We start from the raw sequence: 9,613 nt of genomic DNA, 5'->3' as shown, positions 1-9,613 counted from the left end.
GGAGGGAACGGGCTAAGCTGTGCTGCACAGGACTGGCGCTGGAAGCCTAGCGTCAGTCCTGTGTAAATGTGTAGCGCTGACCGCACTCACTGCGGTCGGCGCTACACTGGCCAGCTAGGGCAGGCCGGACCATGGCCGGCGGCGCAGCCCCGCGCCACTGGTCCCATGGTACCCAGGGCACGTACCCCACTCGCCCTGCCCTAGTTACGCCACTGGGGGCATCTATAGTGATCCCCAATGTTAGTGCACCTTTTGGGGGGTGTCAGGCTGAGTTCCCCATTTTTGACAGGACTTTTTGCCTGTTTCAGTTTCGCCGGGTGCCATTTTCGCGTCCTTTCTAATTGAATACGGCCAATAGCGGGAGCGCACACAATACTTTTCCGCATGCAAAACACACAATGTAGGCGAAAAGTCCAGCAGGCGAAAAAGTATCGCGGGTGCGAAACTAAATGAATACGGCCCTGAGCTGGAAACACAAATGAGGTTCCCACACTCATACCTACAGGTCTGTATGATTTATCATTAAATGATTTTGCATGCTTCATAGGGAGACTGTTGATACCCTCTTACAATGACATAGTATAGTTGCTACATTACTGAAAGATGAAATCCAGCTATACGTTTTCAGACTCTGCAGGACCACTTAAATACTGATGAGACAAGTAACAGTCATGAACCTCCACATTTACTATGGTAAGTAAAAATCTGTTGCTCACTGTAAGGAAAGGTACTTATGCTCCCTTGCTCAATGCAGTTAGCGGCTACAGTGGCTAGTATTTGATATACTTCTATTGATACCCCTTAAGTAAACATTCATTTCACTCACAAATAACTACTTAGAAATGGTGTAGCAAGATCATAAGCCATCTGCCATACACAAGCTACACCATTGTATAATTTACTATGGTTATTTTTCCAAGACTTTAACCTTTTATATAAAATATCTGACATTTTTAAAGCCATCCTTATTCTGAGCTTTACCACTTCTGCAATGTACAGTGGGGCTGATTCAGACCTGCTCGCAAGCGCTATGCGCTCACAAGCGGGTTGATGTTTGCCCCCTGCACATGCGCCGCCTCCGGCGTGCGCATGCATGAGACCTGGCCACCGATGGGCGCTCCATCGCTACGGGTCTCGCACCAAAATGGGGCGGCTGTCGATTGTGATTGACAGCTCGCCCCGTTTTGGAGGCGGGCAGGGGGGGTTGCTGGACAAACGGAGACGTTCCTGAAGGAACACCTGCCGTTTGTGGGCGACCCTACTGACATCACCAGAGATGTCAGTAGTGAGCTTCCGGCTCTATTAGAGCCGGAAGCTCACTGGGGCTTGCGGCAGACGAGACCCTACCGCAAGCCCGATGGTCACGATGGTCGCGACCATCATGTGGCCGCTCGCAAAAGCTGTAGGTGGTCACCCACAACTTAGCGAACGGCCAGGAGGCCGAGCAAAAAAAAAAAAAAAGGCCGCCCAGATTCAGAGCGAGCACTCTTAAAGAGCGTGCGCCTCTGAATCAGGCCCAGTGTTCCTTCCAGGACTGTGATCTTCCATGAAAATGTCTGCCAACCTTTATTAAAGTATCTTTGCGGCATAGATTTTTTTGGATTCACTCTCAACAGTATCAGATGTTTCAACATATGTGCATCTGCTAAAAAAAAAACATTGTACTATACATCACCAATAACCAGCTGCCATAATTATTTTTCTAATTTTACTTTATGTGGAAGTTGTTTTATTATATATTTTGACCTGTATTTGTAAATGTATTATAAAGTGTTTTTTTGTGATTAAAATTGCTTGTATATTTATTGTAACTAGTAGTCACTCTAGTTTTGCTAGCATTGTTTTTAAATTATCATATAATTGCATCCCTTCTTATAGTCCACACATAACATTACATATTTTCTCTTTCTTCACTTTCACAACTTTCTAACACTAGACCAACATTCCTGTATGACTGGAACATACAGTCCACAATGAACTTTTGCAATGTGGCTGAACGATGCCTATTCCCTATAGATAGTAAGATTGCAAGCAGGGGTCTCTTACCACTATGTCTGTCTGTTATTACCCAGTTTTGTTCTATTACTGTTGTTTCCAATTGTAAAGTGCAACGAAATATGCTGCGCTATATAAGAAACTAATAATAATAATAATAATAATAATAATAATAATAATAATAAAGCAAACAAAAGTTATTTGTAATTTTTAATGATAATAAATGTTTAACTTTAACAAAATATTAAAAATGTATTTAGATTATTTAATGTGCAAATATTAAGCCTAACAGTAGGTGTCCCCCAAGGTTCTGTTCTTGGACCCCTCCTATTCTCCCTCTATATGTCCTCTTTAGGTGAGCTCATCAGCTCTTTTGGCCTCCAATATCATCTCTATGCTGATGATACTCAGATCTACCTTCACTCCCCTGATCCTCTCCCCCTCTCTATTTACTTCTATTTCTAACTGTCTCTCTGCTATCTCTTCCTGGATGTCCCAGCACTTTCTTAAAGTTAATATGTCTAAGACTGAGCTGATCATCTTCACAGTCTCCCGCATAACCTCAATTCCCACAATTTCATCATTTATCGATGGCACAACCATCTCCTCTAGCCCCCAAGTGCACCATCTTGGAGTTATCCTTGACTCCTCCCTCACCTTCAAATCACGCATTCAGTAACTTTCGCAGTCCTGCCATTTCCATCTCAAAAATATTTCCAGGATCAGACCATTTCTCACCCTGGCTGCTACTAAGGGGCATATTCAATTAGGCGCGAAGTTTGCAAGGTAAAAAAACCCCGCCCCGCATAAAAAAAAAAGAATGCTGCGGGCAGGGGGGGTTGCTGGACAAACAGAGACGTTCCTGAAGGAACGCCTGCCGTTTGTGGGCGACCCTACTGACATCACCAGTGAGACTCTGCCCAGGGGACTCTGCGGCTCCTGGTGGCCTCCCCTCTATCTTATCACTGGAGAGGGGGCTGCTGGGAGTCCCGGGGGCTGCTGGGAGTTCTAGGGGCTGGTGGGAAGGGCAAGGGCTGCTGGGAGATGTAGTTCTCCCCGCGTCCATTCCGGGGGGCCGCACGGACACTGGGGGGGGCAAATACACCGGGGATCACACACACACACACTCATACACACACATACTCACACACACTACATACTCACCGCTGCTGCTGGAGTCCGGGTCCCGATGCTGGATGCAGAAGACAGCACTTCGGAAGTTGAGTAATTACTGACTATTTAAGCTAATCGGAAACTTCCAATTGCTTAATTAGTACTCAGAGGGTGTACCGCCAGGGTGCCAAAGCAAATCCCGGTGATTTTACCTAAAATTTTAGTTTTTCTGAAAAATCACACTTGCTCGAGAGGTGCAAGAATAAAAACTTGCACCTATATGAATAGCAAAAAACCCGCACCTGCAGAAAAAAACTCGCAGGTGCGGGATTTTTGCTATTCTCGCACCCAATTGAATATGCCCCTAAAACCCTCATCCAATCACTGGTCATCTCCAGATTGGATTACTGTAGTCTCCTGCTATCTGCCCTCCCTGACTCCCACCTCTCTCCACTCCAATCTGTCCTCAGTGCTGCTGCCCAGCTCATCTTCCTCTCAAAACATATTACATCTGTCTCCCCTCTCCTGCAAGCCCCACTGGCTCCCTCTCCCCTTCAGAACCCAATTTAAGCTTCTCATACTCACTTACAAAGCCCTCACCCATTCCTCTCCCAGTTACATCTTTGACCTTATCTCCCTTCACACTACTGTCCGTCTTCTTCATTCTGCTGTTGAATGCCGCCTCTCCTGGCAACTTATTACTTCTCCCCACGACTGCCTCCAAGATTTTGCACGTGCTGCTCCCCACCTCTGGAATTCTTTACCACTCCTTGTCAGACTCTGCACCTCTCAGCAAAACTTCAAAATGGCTCTCAAGACCCACTACTTCATCCAAGACTTCCATCTCTCATCCTAACACTCTGTTCCTTGCTCACTATCTACCCCATCTGTGTCACCCCTGTCTGTCTACTCCTTCTCTTTAAAATGTAAGCTCTCACGAGCAAGGCCCTCTTCCCCCATGTGCTTTTCCTTCCCTTACTATTACTTATGGCACTTAACCCTTGACTACTGTTACCGTACTACTTATATTGCAGCAATGTTTATGTACCATGTATTTGTCCTGCATTGTTGTGTACTGTAAGTCACAGTTTTCTTGTTCTGCTCAATTGTTATGTATTTTGTTATGCTCGGCAGAACTCTTGTAATGTCATATAAATAAACGATAATAATAATAATAATAATAATAATATAATTTACAATTGCATAATCCTAAAAGATATACTAGAAAATAAAGTTGGCGCTATATAAATAAATGTTAATAAAATGTTAATAAATGAGTGAATGCGTTTTTAGGGCCTGATCCAGATCCATGCGTAAATGTAATCGCAGCTGTGATATCTCACGGATCGCAGTTGCGAAAATAAGCTAATGACTCACCCGCTGTCCAGTGCATAGAAACGCCTACTTAAAGCATTGCACAAAACCGAAAACATTGAACACAGATCTGGTGGCCATCCGCCTTTTGAGTAGGGATGTGCAGGCTCGGTTCTACTTGGTTCCGTTCGGTTTTTTTTCCCGAATCTTATTGGGTTTCAGCTGTCACGAGTTTTGGATAGCCAATAAGATTCAGTAAAAAAAACCTAACGGAACCGAGTAGAACCGAGCCTGCACATCCCTACTTTTGAGTAAGTCTAAGGTGTCTACTATGAACCTAGAGTGGGTTCACCATAGAGTAGCAAAAGTGCTGAGGATTATGAAAGGATGGCTGTTGGGGTACCCCTTTAGAATGAAGTCCAGCAACAGCCTTGAGGGCTGGAAAAATAGAAAACAGTCAGTTTGGGCCGTGTAGCAGCCTTGAGGGCTGGTGGTACTTGGCTTGGTGCGGCCTTGGCCAAATAGCAGCCTTGAGGGCTGGAAGCGCCTTACCAGGTGCGGCCTTTGGGCCATGTTGCAGCCTTGAGGGCTGGTAGAACGTGGCAGGAAGCAGTCTCTGGGCTGTGTAGCAGAACACAAAATTGCATCGGCAAAAGACGCAGGAGTGCGACTTGTGCCACCGAGATGACACAAGCGGCAGGTGGCACTGGAGTGCGGCTTGTGCCGCCGAGATGACACAAGCGGCAGAACACTAGATGGTATGGATTGGAGATGTTGGATGATAGCCTGTGTCGCCGGGATGACACCAGCGGCAGGATACACTGGAATGTGGCCTATGCCACCCGGGATGACACAAGAGGCAGGACACTGGATTGTGACCTGTGCCGCCAAGATGACACAAGCGGCAGGATTCACTGGAGTGCGGATTGTGCCGCCAAGATGACACAAGCGGCAGGATACACTGGAGTGCGGTTTGTGCCGCCGAGATGACACTAGCGGCAGGATACACTAGAATGCGACCTGTGCCGCCAGGATAACACAAGCGGCAGGACGCTGGATTGTGGCCTGTGCCCCCGAGATGACACAAGTGGCAGGATTCACTGGAGTGCGGCTTGTGCCGCCGAGATGACACAAGCGGCAGGATACTCTCGAGACTGGCAGAGATACAAGACACACGACTTGGACACGATGCAAACACCAGAACCGGAAACACATGAAACGCTATCATCGGCACCTGAGTGTGGTACCCCAAGTATTGGGAGTACCACTTGATCTTTATATTAGGGGTGAGCGGGTTGGGATTTCTGAAATCCGAACCCCCCCGAGCCCCCCCGATCCGAGGCCGATCCGAGTCAGGCTCGACTTTTCCCGCCTGACTCGGATCTGAAATCGAAGCAAAACATCATCATCCTGCCTTCCGGGTCTCGCGGGTTTTGGATTCTATATAAGGTATCCGCGTCGGCGCCATTTTCTCACTCGGCTGTGGACAGTGAAGAGGGAGAGTGGGAGTTAGGGATGGCTGGGCTGTGTAGTGTAGTGTAGTGTAGTGTTGTGCTGTGCTGCGCTGTGCTGCTGTTGTCCATAGGGGCTGTGTCCACTCCTCCAAAGTCCATAGGGGCTGGCTGTGTTGTGCTGTGCTGCTGTTGTCCATAGGGGCTGTGTCCACTCCTCCAAAGTACATAGGAGCTGGCTGTGTTGTGCTGCTGTTGTCCATAGGGGCTGTGTCCACTCCAAAGTCCTGTGCAGTGTCCCAGTCCTAAAGGGGTGCTGTAGTGTTGTCCAGGGGGTGCTCTGTCCATCAGGGGTGCTCCCCCCAAGTGCAAAAAAAATAAATATTTTTTCTGTGTTTGTGAATTGTGTGCGCAGTAGCTGCACATGCATCAACAAAGTAGTGCCAAGTGTGCGCCTGTGTCATAAGTAAAGGGCCAGCTGGCTTGACCGTTAAAGGGTGCTGTAACCCCCAAAGTGCACTCCAAACAAAATAAAAAAATATTTTCTGTGTTTGTGAATTGTGTGCACTGTGGCTGCACGTGCATCAACAAAGGAGCAGCGCCAAGCATGCGCCTGTGTACCATCAGTGAAGGGCCGGCTGGCTTGTCCATTAAAGGGTGCTGTAACCCCCAAAGTGCACTCCAAACAAAATAAAAAAATATTTTCTGTGTTTGTGAATTGTGTGCACTGTGGCTGCACGTGCATCAACAAAGGAGCAGCGCCACGTGTGCGCCTGTGTCCCATAAGTAAATGGCCGGCTGGCTTGTCCGTTAAAGGGTGCTGTAACCCCCAAAGTGCACTCCAAACAAAATAAAAAAATATTTTCTGTGTTTGTGAATTGTGTGCACTGTGGCTGCACATGCATCAACAAAGGAGCAGCGCCAAGCATGCGCCTGTGTCCCATAAGTAAAGGGCAGGCTGGCTTGTCCGTTAAAGGGTGCTGTAACCCCCAAAGTGCGCTCCACAAAAATAAAAAATTCTCCTTTTTTTTCTGTCTTTGTGAATTGTGTGGGCTGTAGCTGCACCTGCATCCTCAAAGCAGCAGCGACAAGTGTGCGTCTGTCTGTTATAGGGTGGTGTAACCCCCAAAGTGCGCTCCACAAAAATAAAAAATTCTCCTTTTTTTTCTGTCTTTGTGAATTGTGTGGGCTGTAGCTGCACCTGCATCCTCAAAGCAGCAGCGACAAGCATGCGTCTGTCTGTTAAAGGGTGGTGTAACCCTCAAAGTGCGCTCCACAAAAAATAAAAAAATATTTTCTGTGTTTGTGAATTGTGTGCACTGTGGCTGCACATGCATCAACAAAGGAGCAGCGCCAAGCGTGCGCCTGTGTCCCATAAGTAAAGGGCAGGCTGGCTTGTCCGTTAAAGGGTGCTGTAACCCCCAAAGTGCGCTCCACAAAAATAAAAAATTCTCCTTTTTTTTCTGTCTTTGTGAATTGTGTGGGCTGTAGCTGCACCTGCATCCTCAAAGCAGCAGCGACAAGTGTGCGTCTGTCTGTTATAGGGTGGTGTAACCCCCAGAGTGCATTCCAACAAAAATAAAACATTTTCTTCTGTGTTTGTGAATTGTCTCCACTGTATGTGCATGCTCAAAGCAGCAGCGCCAAGCGTGCGTCTGTCTGTTAAAGGGTGGTGTAACCCTCAAAGTGCGCTCCACAAAGAATAAAAAATTATTCTTTTTTTTTCTGTGTTTGTGAATTGTGTGGGCTATAGCCGCACCTGCATCCTCAAAGCAGCAGCGACAAGCGTGCGTCTGTCTGTTAAAGGGTGATATAACAACCAAAGTGCGCTCCACAAAACATAAAAAATTCTTCTTTTTTTTCTGTCTTTGTGAATTGTGTGTGCTGTAGCCGCACCTGCATCCTCAAAGCAGCAGCGACAAGCATGTGTCTGTCTGTTAAAGGGTGGTGTAACCCCCAAAGTGCGCTCCAACCAAAATAAAATAATCTTTTTTTCTGTGTTTGTGTGTGAAATGTATGCGCTGTAGCCGCACCTGCATCCTCAAAGCAGCAGCAACAAGCATGCGTCTGTCTGTTAAAGGGTGGTGTAACTCTCAAAGTGTGCTCCACAAAAAATAAAAAAATATTTTCTGTGTTTGTGAATTGTGTGCACTGTGGCTGCACATGCATCAACAAAGGAGCAGCGCCAAGCGTGCGCCTGTGTCCCATAAGTAAAGGGCAGGCTGGCTTGTCCGTTAAAGGGTGCTGTAACCCCCAAAGTGCGCTCCACAAAAATAAAAAATTCTCCTTTTTTTTCTGTCTTTGTGAATTGTGTGGGCTGTAGCTGCACCTGCATCCTCAAAGCAGCAGCGACAAGTGTGCTGCTGTCTGTTATAGGGTGGTGTAACCCCCAAAGTGCATTCCAACAAAAATAAAACATTTTCTTCTGTGTTTGTGAATTGTCTCCACTGTATGTGCATGCTCAAAGCAGCAGCGCCAAGCGTGCGTCTGTCTGTTAAAGGGTGGTGTAACCCTCAAAGTGCGCTCCACAAAGAATAAAAAATTATTCTTTTTTTTTCTGTGTTTGTGAATTGTGTGGGCTATAGCCGCACCTGCATCCTCAAAGCAGCAGCGACAAGCGTGCGTCTGTCTGTTAAAGGGTGATATAACAACCAAAGTGCGCTCCACAAAACATAAAAAATTCTTCTTTTTTTTCTGTCTTTGTGAATTGTGTGTGCTGTAGCCGCACCTGCATCCTCAAAGCAGCAGCGACAAGCATGTGTCTGTCTGTTAAAGGGTGGTGTAACCCCCAAAGTGCGCTCCAACCAAAATAAAATAATCTTTTTTTCTGTGTTTGTGTGTGAAATGTATGCGCTGTAGCCGCACCTGCATCCTCAAAGCAGCAGCAACAAGCATGCGTCTGTCTGTTAAAGGGTGGTGTAACCCTCAAAGTGCGCTCCACAAAAAATAAAAAATTCTTCTTTTTTTTCTGTCTTTGTAAATTTTGTGGGCTGTAGCCGCACCTGCATCCTTAAAGCAGCAGCGACAAGCGTGCATCTATCTGTTAAAGGATTACATCGGTGACAGCATCCAAGTAGGCATGTCAGACAGTCTGTACCTGTACTGGCAGGAAAAAGAGGCAATTTGGAGGCCCCTGTACAAACTGGCTCTATTTTACCTGAGTTGCCCCCCCTCCAGTGTGTACTCTGAAAGAGTGTTTAGTGCAGCCGGGAACCTTGTCAGCGAAAGGCGTAGGAGGTTGCTTCCACAAAATGTGGAGAAGATGATGTACATAAAAATGAATTATCAACTCCTCCAGGGAGACCAGCCTTCAGAACGTACAGAGAAACCTGTGTTGGTGGATTCCAGTGGGGATGAATTAATACTCTGTGAGGATGAGGATGTATACAACACTGAAGAGGGTGAGGAATCGGTGAATGAGGAGGATGAGGACGACTTCTTGCCTCCGTAGAGCCAGTTTGTGCAGGGACAGAGTAATTGCCAGCTTGTTTTGTGGGGGCCCAAATGAACCAATGATTTCAGCCACAGTCGTGTGGCAGACCCTGTTTCTGAAATGATTGGTTTGTTAAAGTGTGCATGTCCTGTTTATACAACATAAGGGTGGGTGGGAGGATCCAAGGACAATTCCATCTTGCACCTCTTTTTTTTCTTTGCATTATGTACTGTTTGGGGCCTAGTTTTTAAAACTGCCATCCTGTCTGCCACTGCAGTGTCACTCCTAGATGGGCCACGTGTTTGTG

The sequence above is a fragment of the Taudactylus pleione genome, unplaced genomic scaffold (genome assembly GCF_031769625.1).
Source record: "Taudactylus pleione unplaced genomic scaffold, aTauple2 ptg000372l, whole genome shotgun sequence".
Taxonomy (NCBI): domain Eukaryota; kingdom Metazoa; phylum Chordata; class Amphibia; order Anura; family Myobatrachidae; genus Taudactylus; species Taudactylus pleione.
Note: the sequence above shows the minus strand (reverse complement) of the source record.